The sequence below is a fragment of the Neofelis nebulosa genome, chromosome 4 (genome assembly GCF_028018385.1).
Source record: "Neofelis nebulosa isolate mNeoNeb1 chromosome 4, mNeoNeb1.pri, whole genome shotgun sequence".
NCBI lineage: Eukaryota > Metazoa > Chordata > Mammalia > Carnivora > Felidae > Neofelis > Neofelis nebulosa.
The window spans coordinates 150642499-150654804 of record NC_080785.1 but is presented as its reverse complement, the minus strand read 5'-3'; positions in this window follow the sequence as shown (position 1 = coordinate 150654804).

Here is a 12306-nt window from a genome sequence, read left to right as displayed (position 1 = left end):
CACCACATGCCAACTTGGCATGCTCACACCCTGGCAGGCATGTATGCCAGCTATGGAGGCAACAGGGACTGTCCCTGCCCTGGCGGAGATTGGCTACCCTTCACACATGTGTCCTATGCAGCTGTGTTCTTACTGAGGGCCACGCACAGTCTCTTGGATTCCCATACTCTGATTGGTGCCTGTGGCCTCTCACCTGGGGCAGGGGGAGACATGCTCATGCCAATTGGGCTGGGCCCCAGTACCAGGTGGGGTAAGGGCACTGCATAGCATGCTGTCATTCTCAGGGCTAGATTCTGAGGACATTCCTCTTCACCTCCTGAAACAGGATAAGGCAGGCTCCTTGGGGAGGCCTATGGGGCCCCTGGGCTCCAAGCTGGAGGAGCCCAGGCCTGAGGCTTCCTGAGTTTGCACTGATCATAAGGCTGAGCCTGGGAACCAAGTCTTTCCTGGCCAGAGGAACACGGCTCAGTGTGGGTGAGGGTGGGACCCCCACCTTGCTAACTGTGCTGTGCCCAGTACCCAACACATGTGGGCATGTTGTGGGCACTCATAGATGTCTGGAGCAGATGAATCTTGAGCTCTTAGAAGCTGAGTTTCCCAGGGGCTTGGTGGGAGGGGGTCACTTCTCCAGTCCCCTGCAGAACTGTGCAGGGACCTACCTGTGGTAGCTTCCTCCCTGGGGGAGTCCAGCTGATGAGACTGGGAGTTAGGGAAGGGCTACCCAGTATCAGCCCCATAGAATAGAGATAGGACCTGTTGGCCAAGAGCCTGGATGCTGAGAGCAGCTGATGGAGATAAATGTTCCCTATCTGGGTGGGGGTCAGGGCTGGCTAAGGTGGCCTTGGGCCTGATGGATGAGTCAGGGGTGGGCCAGGAAGTCGGGGAGGCCTCCTGCAGGGGATCTGTCCATGTAGCAGGGACCCAGCTGCCTGCAGCCTGCCCAGGCCACCTCCATGGGAGGGCTGAGGGTCTGAGGGAGGGGAGAGGCTTGCCCTACCCTGTCACGGGTGTGGATGCTGAGGCCCCGCTGGGCCCACAACTGCCCAGTGGGCCAAACTTCTGTCCAGGCAGGAAATGGTGGGTTTTCCTGGGTATATTTGTCAAGTAGACCAAGACTGTCCTCACAAAGACCTCAGTGTGAGGGCCGAGCTGCTGGAGGGCCTACTCCCAGGCCTTATTTGTTTGTTTGTTCATTCATCTATTCATTTATTCCCACGTCTGCCCCTGGTGTCCTTTCTGGCCTGCTATAAACCCTTCTCCACCCAGTGAGGCCAGGCCCTTCCCACTCTGGCCTCTCCTTGCCCGTGCCACTCTCCTTCTGCCTCACTGGCTTCTTGGCTGTTTCTCTAAGAAACCTCTAGACCTTTGCTTTTGCTGCTGTTGTTTGTTCCCATCTGGAACCCTCCTACCCCTGATGCACGCATGGCTAACAACTCTTGACATTCGGGTGTCAGCCCGGTGCTTCAGGAGCTCCCCCTCCCTGAGTGCCCATCTGAAGCTCCCCCTCCACTTTTTATTTCCAGTCTTGTTTTGTCTCCTTCAGAGCCTAAAAATACCTTGTTTATTGGTTCTTTGTTTATCATCTGTCTTTCCCAGGCGTTGGGGAGCCCAAAGGAGCCATCACCTCACCAAGACCTTCCTAGGAGACAAGGTTTCAGCTGCTTTCCCTACTGGTCCACGAGTGCCCAGGACCCCGGGGGGGAGGACGCACTCAGGTCAGAGTAAGATAGGCCTTGTTTATGGACCAGTAAAAAGAATAAAAAGAGGGTAGTTGCCAGGGCAATTGGCTGCCCATCTCTGAGGGTCTCACATAAAGGCTTAAGGCTTTGATCCAGCCTGTCAGAGGGGGCTCAAATGGTCATCACACACCCAGAAAGTAGGTTCCCCAAGCCCTGCCGTGGTTAAGCCCCAAGGCTGGGGTGCAGAAAGGGTGCATGCCGAGATTGCCACCAAGTCTGGGCACCTCCTTATCCAGTATGATAGAGATAAACGAGAAGCATCTGGAGCTGGAGTGGATGACAAGGAGGCTGATGCAGCCTGAGTGATGCAGGGCTTGGGGAGGGGAACAAGACATTGGGAGGTGAGATGCTGGAAGAATCCAGGACACCATCCCACCATGGTGAAGAAGAGAAATGTGCTGGGGAGTGGGGTGGAGGCAGTGGCTTCTGGGCCCAATTCAACCTCAACCCATGGATGGACAGTGCCAGAGTCTTTAATGCCACCCTGGTGCTGAGTTCTGGATGGGGAACCAAGTAGAGGGCAATGGGACCTTGCACAACAGTCCTGGCTCCTCTCCCCATCTACCCCCACCCTCTTCCTTCTTCCTCTACCTTCCCAGGGTCCTCAGTCTTCAGGAAGGGTCCTCTCTGGTTACCGGCTGGGAATCAGTGGGCATGGTCAGGGCTGTGGGTGTCTCAGGTTGCCAAGCTCCTAAGACCCACCCCAGGAACCCCCAGTCTCTGTTCTTCCCACCCAGCTACTGCCCTAGCAGCCCCTACAAGTGCAGAGAGGAGTCAAGGCCAAAGTTCCCTCATTCCTCTGAGATGGAAGGAAGCCCTGTACCTTGGAGGAACTATGGCCCCATCTTGCCTCAGCTTTGGAGGTCCAGGGCCACCAGATAACCTCAGGGTCCCTTTGGAGGTCAAGTTTACAGCTCCAAAGAGAAAGGACAGAACAAGGCACACTGTGGCTTCCACTGCTGCCACCTGGTGGCTGACAGAGGCAAAACACCTGCTATTCCAGTTTGCTGAAGGAGGTGGAGGGAAGACACTCCTCAGGGTTGGGGGCAGAGGCACAAGGGGGTAGGATATGCACTCCTCTCACCTCCACTAGTATTCTGTCCTGGAACCTGGGCCTTCACTTGCCTTGGCTCAGAGCAACCCCAGGTACCATCAGACACGTACCACTAGAACTTTCCAGAATGCCTTCAAAGCAGATCTGTCTTCAGAGATGACCCATCTGGCCTCTACTGTATTAAGGGAGGATTGGGGGCTAGAATGATAACCAAGATCATAGCTAATGGGTCTTGGTGGCAGAGAAGAGGGGGAGGAATAGGAGCCTAGAGGGAGGAGGGAGAAGGGGGAGCAGAGAGGTGGGTGTAGCCCAGCCAATCCCTGCTCTTCCTTGCCTTACTCTTCAATGAAGCTGGTTCTCTCTTTGCAGGACCTGAGTTAGGTGAGTCCCATGAAGTTCTCCTCAGCACCCTGCAGCTTCTCACGTGTGTTGTGATAGTCCCCCTCCCTGCTCCAGAATTGGGGAGGCTTGCTCAGGACTGTTAGGCCTTGGCCAACTGGCCCCTCAAAGTGTCCTCAGGAAGGAACAGATTTCCCTTCCCACTATCCCTTAATTCCTCACCACTCTGCCTGTATCAAGGTTATGTCAAGGTCACAACATTGACTGAAGGAATTATGGTGTGGTAGGCAAAATTAAAACTGGGTACCAGGAATGACTGTTTCTGGAGTCCAAGCAAAAATCAAATGCAGCACCTAATGTGGGCTTCCCTCTCCTTTTTCTTAACCTCCAAGGGACATATCCCACCTTGCCACCCTATCCTAACAGGGCTGGTCTCCTGACATTGTTTGTCCCTGTCCACTCACCAGGCCACAGGACATGCTATTTCCCCAGTGGCACATTTCCCAAGTCTCAATAACTCATTGAGAATAACCTCCAGGAAAAGATGATGCTGAAATGACTAGATGATAATATGAGGGGAAAATTAACTTGGATCCCTACCTCACACCTTAAAACAAACACCAATTTTAGTTGGATCAAAGCTAGAGGGACCAAAGAATGAAGAACACATTTCCAGGGAAAAACAAGGGGTTTTGTGTGGTTTTAATCTCATATGACCTTTTCTAACTATAACAACAACAACAACAACAACAACAACAACAACACAAAACAAAAACAAGAAAAGCCACAAGAGAAAAAAAAAACAGACACATTTGACTGCATATAAAGCAAACATTTCCGTGTGAAAAAAATAAGATTTAAATATAAACAACAAATTGAGGAAAAGAGTCACGAACTTTGATACTCTATGAAGGGCTCCTATATTCTAGAAGGAAAAGACCAGCAATCCCACTGAAAAATGGGCAAAAGAGATGAACACACAGTTCACACAAAAGGGAATCCAGAAGACTCAACCACAGAAACCATGCTCAACCTTATTCCTCTGAGAGAAATGCAAATTCAAAAGGCAAACTTGTGAAAGGTCAATGCACATTTCTCAGAGAGCAAGGGAGTGGCAGAAACTTGTAGCTGCTTAGTAGAGTGGAAATTGTATAACCTCCATGAGAGCAACTTGGTAATGTCTATCAAAAATTAAAATGCACAGATCCTTGGGCACCTGTGTGGCTCAGTTAGTTAAGCATCCAACTTCGGCTCAGGTCATGATCTGACAGTTTGTGAGTTTGAGACCCGAGTTGGGCTCTGCCCTGAGAGCTCAGAGCCTGCTTCAGACCCTCCCTCTCCCTCTCTCTCTGCCCTTCCCTTTCTCTCTCTCAAAAATAAATAAACATTTTTTTTTAAATGCACAGATTCTTTGATCTAGCACTGCTCACTTCTGGGAATTTATCCTATAGATACACTCACACGCATGTGAAATTATACCCCAGGACATTCACTGTGTGATTCTAAGAGTAATCGGTTGGAAACAGCCCACTCCGAAGAGGAGCCTGGCTGAGTGAATACGGAACAGCCTCCATATTCACTATGTACAGACTATGCAGCTCTTAGAACAGAGGAGGGCGGGGCAGTGCCACATATAGGGGTGTAAGAATGAGGTGTAGTATATGTTCAGGATGTTAACCTCGTGTTTTTTTAAAAGAAGGGTAAGTGCTCTGGAACACTGTGGTACCCTCCAGATCTCTCAGCCCCTATCTTCCCTGCTCTGTCCAGCAAAGTTGAGTTGTATGGGGGGCATCTCCCTGGCTCTGCCCACTGGTGTTGGTTATGACCACTGGGACCCCACCAGAAATTTAGCAGGTGAGAGGAGGAGGCCATGTTTATTCCCTTGGTCCCTCCAAGTCCATCCTCCTTTTGGTTTTTCTAAACAGATATCTGGTCACATCCCTCCCTGTTCACACTCTGTGGCTCCCCATTTCTCTCTGGATAGAAGCCAATCCCCACCTCTGACCATGGGGCCCCACCATGGCTTTTGAGGGTCTGCTCCTGCCAGCTTCCTGGCTGCCTGTTCTCTGTGTCTCCAAATCTCTCCCAGCTACCTGCTCTGTGGCCTCTTCCTGCTACCTGCAACACTCCTCTTACCTGAGGGGACAGCCTCAAAGGAACTCCTTGTCCTCTCCTGGATGCTGGGCTCCTGCCCTCACAGTGTCAGCCCCCATTGTAGTGCCTGCTGCTGGGCTGGGCTCTGCCAGGAGGCTGAAAGCAGGGGCGCTCTTCCCTGAGCCCCACCAGTGCTCCTGGAATGCAGAGTCTAGCCAAGTGAACAGAGGTTCCACGAGGCTCTTGGCCTCTGAATCCCTTCTGAGTCTGAGTTCTGCTGCAGGGCCCAGCTCTGTTCCTTCCAGACGTTGGAGAGAAGGTGCCCTGCTTGACTCACCTATGGGAGACTGGACCAAAAGAGGCGACTGGACCAAAAGACTGGACCCAGGAGACTGGAGACCAAGACTCAGGCAAGAACCCTGGTAGAACAGGCTGCCTGTCAAGACCGGGTAGGAAAGGGGCTGTGTGCAGCCAGAAGCTATGTTTTTTTTTTTTTTTAATTTTTTTTAACGTTTTTTTTTTAAATTTATATTTGAGACAGAGAGAGACAGAGCATGAACGGGGGAGGGGCAGAGAGAGAGGGAGACACAGAATCGGAAACAGGCTCCAGGCTCTGAGCCATCAGCCCAGAGCCTGAAGCGGGGCTCGAACTCACGGACCGCGGGATCGTGACCTGAGCCGAAGTCGGACGCTTAACCGACTGAGCCACCCAGGCGCCCCAGAAGCTATGTTTTTAAAAATAACTTTGCTGTCAGCAGCGGTGAAACAATGTAATAAATATGAGAAATAAATCTCGTTAACATGTAATGAGCTGCCTTATTAATGTGTTAAACTTGTAAGAAATGCTTAAGTGTTTAATTGGCACCTAATGAGGGTGCCAATTAGGAATCATTATACATTTCTTTAAAAAATCGTAATTGGCAGGGGGCCATTTCAATCAATGCCACAGGGCTGGTTTCATAGGGACCCCGTCCTGGTGGTGCATCTGGTAGCCCTACCTGCAGGGCCACGCATCTGGTGGCTAACCCCACTGGAGCCCACAGCAATGTCAGGGCCACCGGGGTTGGACCTGTCCTAAACCCCACCAAGCATCAAGACTCAGTTTCTTCCCAACCACCAAATCCTGCTACTGATTAAAGCCCACCTGAACTGGTGCCTTTGTCAGGAGGCCACCTTGTTCCTTCAGCCAGATGGGGGTAGGGGGAGATTTGGTCCGTTTAGATGCTTCGAGAGGCTGGGAGCTCAGTGAGGATTAGTGGCTGTCCACCAGTGCCCAGCTCACAGAACCTCTGTGTCCCTTAATCAGCTCCCCCAGGAGCCCACAGGAGGAGGCTGAGAGAAGGCTGAGCTGGGAGAGGAGCTGCCACCAGGGTAGGGACCTCTCTGTGGCTGGAGACAGGCTGAGAAGCAGTGCTAAAGAGCATCCTAGGGCACCCTAAGGGCCTCTGAGGGGCAGAATCTGGGTCTCTCTTTCTCTCTCCCTCTCTCAGCTAAATATCATCTTGGTTACCTTTACAAGTAGCCCCTGTGTGTCTGGCAATGCCCAGGGAAAGGCAGTCAATGGACTCAGAGTGGATTCCATCCCTCCTGCCTTCAGGGATCAGCCCCCCTTCCCAGGAAAATAAAGCCAAACAGATCTATATTCCAGGCCAGGCCAGCGGAAGAGAAGCATCTTGAGCAGCCAGAGCATGATTAATTACCAAATTAATTACCAAATTAATCACTCGGGTAATTGCCAGAGAGCTGGGAGGAGGGCAGGGAGGGAGGCTGCTGCCCACCAGGGGCAAGGTCCAGCCAGGGGCAGGGTGGGTCGTGACCCTAGCCCACGCATGGGGCTGGAGGGTTGAGGGCTGGCTGCAGGGGAGGCAGCAGGTTGAAGGCCTTGGGGGCCAGACTAGAGGGCTCCAGAGTTCAGTGAAAGCCTTGCTGGCCTGTGAGTGGAGGATGGAGGGGACATGGGGCAGTGTGGCAAGTAGGCATGGCTGGGAGCCTGGTTAAGGTGACTGGGAGGCTCAGGGAAGATGACCGGGTGGCCTGTGTGAGCATACTGTAAGACTTGGACAGAGGTACTTGGTCCTCTGAGCTGGACAGAGAACATGGTGGGCAAGGGGCCAGCCCCTCCCCTGCAGCCTGTGGACCCCCAGACCTCCTGGGCTCTGAGCCCCTCTGTGGCTCTTGTATTAGGAGTGACCAGGGAGTGGCAAAGCAGCCTCTGCCATCCTCTGGTTTTCAGGAACTGTCAGGAACCAGAGGGACCCCATCTGTCCCAGTGGAAAAATACTCAAGGTGGCCACTTGGAACAAGGCAGAGGGCTCTCTGGCCCCAGAGCTCAGGTTCCACCTTATCCTTCTTGCTTGCCGTACCTGCTACCACTTGTCCCACCCAGGCCAGATCCTAGAGGCTGAACTGTGTTCCTAGGAGACCCCGAGTCAGGTCAGGTTTGGAGGAGGAAACTGCCCCATACTCCTGTCCCCATTTATCAGTGGGGGACCTGGTGGGGCCATTTGTACTGCAGGCAGAGGCAATGTTAGGACTTGAGCTGCTAATAGGGGGTTGGAGGGCAAGACCTTACTTAGGAGGTGTGGCCTGGGCCAGGTGGACCTGCAGCCCCCGTGGACCCCAGGGCTGCCAGAGGGCTGGGCCTATAGGTGACTCCTTCCACTCCTGCAAAGGCCCTATACTCCTCTGGGCCACCCCTTAGATCTTTAGTGTGTTATTTATTTACTTGGTGTGTACCATGTGTCAGGCACTGTTTGAGGCCCTCTACAAATATGAACTCTTAATTGTATCAAGTAGAGAGGACCTGTCCCAGTTTACAGGTGAAGAAATTGAGGCAAGAGGTGCAGAGGCTTGTCTGGGGTTGCAGAGTGGTTAAGCTGGGATTCAGACCAGCTGTTCATGCAGCAAGGGGCATACAGGTGAGTCCAGTTGTCCCAGGGTCCCTGGGCGGGGGTCTCTGGGACCCCTGTCACCGATGCCCATGGTAGAAGGCAGAGCCAACTTACCAGGAGTCATACCTCCTCCTGACAGCTGGAAGAGGGTTCCAGGCCAGTTGTACCACCACTTCCTCCTCGGAGTCAGTCTGCCTGCTGCACTTGACCACCAGTAATCACATTGCAGGAGCTGCGTGTTTCCTGCTATCTGTCTTGCTGGAGATGATATATGGGGAGGAGATGGGCAGCGCCCGCCCTCCCCAGCCACATAGTTTGGCTGCTGCAGGCAGCGAACGCTCCATCTCATGTGTTCACTCATGGGGATACCGGAGCTAAAAGGAGGGGGCATCTCGGTGATATACCCAGGAACCAGCCTCAGCCCAGGACCAGAATGGGGCCTGCCATGAGGGATGCAGGAATGAACCAGATCCATTCAGAGGCTGGCCACAGAATTGGGTTCAAACGCTGTGTGATCTAAGTCACAATCTTACTGAAACTCGGGTGCAGGTGGGATAGCTGATTAATTTCAGAAGAGTTCAGTGGCGGGGGGTGGGGGGGAAGGCTTCATGGCTGGGGGAGGGGAGAAACATTTATTGCCTTTCTGTGTGATGCCTGTGTGGGCACTGCAAGGATTTGAGGTAAAGATGGGACAGGCATTTACAGTGGAGGTCAGGACAGACACAGGTGGCAGTGAGAAAGTTCCAGGAAGGAGTGATCTGCTGATTTGTGAGCTTGGGCCATGACCACCAAAGGGCATGTCCCCCAGCTTCACCCCTGCCCAACCTCCAGCCAGCTGAACCTTCCAGCGGGCCAGCCCTGTCAGGGGCAGGAGAAGGCTGGCTGTCTCTCCTCCCTATGGAAGACCCCTGGTGAAGGTGAGGGGGGCCCAGGCCCTCTGCCACCCTCAGTGCTTGGCACAATCCCCTGCTGGCCCCGAATATCCACAGGGCTGCTGCTGAAAGGTGAGGCACCTTGGGGTTCAGTTTTTATCCCCTGCTGGGCAAGGCTAATTAGATCCTGGGGTGGGGCCTGCTTAGACCCCCTAGGCCCAAGATGGGTGGGGTTTCTAGGGCCTGTGCTCTGGGAAGAGCCATCTTTCATAGTAGAAGTACAAATAACTACATACATTTATTGAAGACTCTCCATGTGCTTTTTATACATTAACTCATTTAATTTCCGTGATGCAAGACCCATTTATCAATCCTCTATTTAGTAAATAGCCCTGAGTACCTAGTATGCACAGGGCTCCGTTCTGGCGGCTCAGGCCACAGCCAAGAACAGTTGCCCTGACCCAGCTCCAGTCCAGACTTGCTCCTGGCGGGGAGGAAGCGAACAGCTTCATTGCACCAGCCATCCAAGAGTCCTGAAAAACGCCTCAAAGCTAAATTTCACCCGGAGTACCGCCCTTGCCCCCGTCGCTCAGCCGGCCTCCACCTGCCTCCCCCGCCACCCTGCCCCACCAACCAACCCCCTAATCTGGGCGTGCACCGCCACCTGGTGGTCACATTGGGAAAGGGCTTAGAACTGAGTGCTCTTGTCTCCAGGAGGAAAACCGTGCTGGCTCTACCCACTCAAGCCCGGGAAGGTCAGCACTTGGGCCTCCTGGGGGCCTCTGGGGGTAGCGGAGATGGGTGTGGTCTGTCTAGGGGACCCTTGCAGCAGCACCACTCTCCTGGCGATTCTTGCAGAGAAGCGTCTGATGCATCCCTGCTCCTACCTGCACCAGTGTAGAAGACAAGGGGTTACTTTGTAGAGAGGCAGTGTGGTCAAGTCATGTAGGGCTGGTCTGGCACAATGTAGGCCTTCCACGTGTGCGGGGTTGCCAGGTGAGATCCCCATCCCCAGTGCCCTGGCTGTGAGGAATCCCATCATTCCTTATACCTTGCTCAGCCTGAAACATCTCCCACCACCTTGTGTCCACTCTGTGCAAGGTCCAACACAGTGAAAGCCTTGCCTTGCCCCCAGCCAGAAGTGATTGACCTCTTTCGAATTCTCCTGTCACCTGACCTGCATCTTTGTCACTTCCTGGGGAGGGGCATGTTGTTGCTGTCAGTATCACTGTTCTGGCTTGCACACCAGGTGGGACTCTCCCACAGCCAGCCCCTTCTGGATGCCCCCTCAGCTCTGGAATCCAGCAGAGGGCCTGGTGTGGGAGCTGGGACCGTTTGAAGGGAACGAGTGAGGGGCAAGAGGAGGGGGCAGCTCTGTCTTCAGAAAACATTCTTTCCTTCTTTTGGAGTGTTGGGTGTGAGCTCTGGGGTTTGCCCTCTGGGGTCAGATCCAGGCCCTGCCTCATGCTGAGCAACCCTACTGTTCTGTGTCTCAGTTTCCCCATCTGTAATATGACCGCACACTTTGGGGCTGCTGGGGGATTATATTGGTTCTGATTCTGCCTGCAAGTGTCCCAGGAGGTTCCCACACACAGATTCTGGGTCTGACCCACCTGCAGGGACTCACAGCAGGAGCCCTGCCCTCCTCCTTCGCTTCAGACTTCATCTTATTGAGTGTCACCTTACTGACCCGTTATTGAGCTCCTGCTAAGTCCCTTAAGTCTCTCATAATCTGGTGTTCTCAGCCTTCTGCCGGTGAAGAGCATCTCCACGAGCTCCAGCCAGGGCAGGGGCCCTCCCTCTCACTGCATGGACTCCTGGGGCCTCCAACCTGCTGGCATGGGAGTGGGGGTGAGATGGGGGGTTAGTGTCTGCCTGCTGGGCGCTGACCAAGAGGGACCTCAGCAGCAGGGCCAGGACTAGGATGAGGCACATGAGGCACCCAGGGCACAAATTTAAGGAGGCACTCATGCTCAGGTTGGTGCACGTGCCATCTGAGTGAGTGGTTCCTTACATTTGGAACCCTAGGCCCCTATTCACTTCACTCTAGTCTTGGCGTCGCCAGATGAACCCTTGACGTGGGGCTTGCAGCGTGAGGGCTGCTCTCCACACCAAATGAGTGAGAGGCTGAGTGCAGGGAGGGATTCAAGGATGGGGCCTGAGGAGAACTGGCAGTGCGGGGTGGGGGTGGGGGTGCAGGGTGCGGGGAGCTCCAGACAAGTGACCTGGCTGAGGCTGGGGGCAGGAAGGCCCCTTGCAGTGCCTGCAGCTACCAGCAGGTAGCAGCACAGGCTGGCGTTGGAGTCTGAGAGGCAGATTGGGAACCCAAGGAGGCAGTGCCTTCTGGGTGCCCTCTCAGGCCCCATTACTGTTTCTAGGGTTTGTCTGAGACTCCTTTCTGGAATGGTGTAGAAGAAAAGCCAAGTGCCTGGCTCTGAGCCTGATGACCTCAGTCTCTGGGTGCTGATGTCTTCCCCTGTAAGATGAATGACGGTAGGCCCTCACAATGGACACTGGGAATAAAGTGAGATTGTGCAGGATGTACTAATCAAGGGTAATTGTTACTAGGACCAGATTCTGGCCATTGTTCAGCCATGCATACCTTTGAGCTGAATGGCACTCCTGCTGGCAGTGGGGAAGACTGACCTGACCCTCCTCCCTCCGTGAGTGATCCACTGGGTCTGGCACATGGCATGAGCTCAATAAATCATGCATCATTATGATTTATTATTGCTATTACTATTATTGGCATTGTTATTTACCCTGAAGTCTTTTATCTCTTGTCACACCCCAGGAAGTAGAGCTGACTGCCCCTCCTAACCCAGGCCTCCAGGCCTCCAGACCTCCAAAGGAAGTGTACTAAGAGCTGGGCGAATGGGAATGGCCAGGGTGAACACCTTTCTCTCCTGTTCAACCAGTGGGTAGAGGACAGGGGGCCCACCAGCCCCAATGGCTGGTACGTCTGCCATTTTCCCCTCCCTACATTCTCCCAGGCCAGACCGCAGGTTGCAGTCAGGTATAGGAGAAGCTGAGGGGACTGGCTGGACCTCAGCCAGAAGATCCTGGGAAGCCCCAGCAAGTGGGCACTTTCATCCAGGAAGCTGACATCCAGGAAGGCAGGAGCTGGACAAGTGTGAGACTGGGAGACTGGGCGCTTCTTGACAGTCACCTGTGGGGCTGGGCAGCCCCAGGTAGGAGAGCTGGCACCTAGCGACAATGTTTCAGAACAGAGGGCTAGCAGACAAGGCCATGGATCCTCCCATGCAATACCACACATGTACTCCTGGATGATATGGGGCTAGAATCCAGGCTGCCAT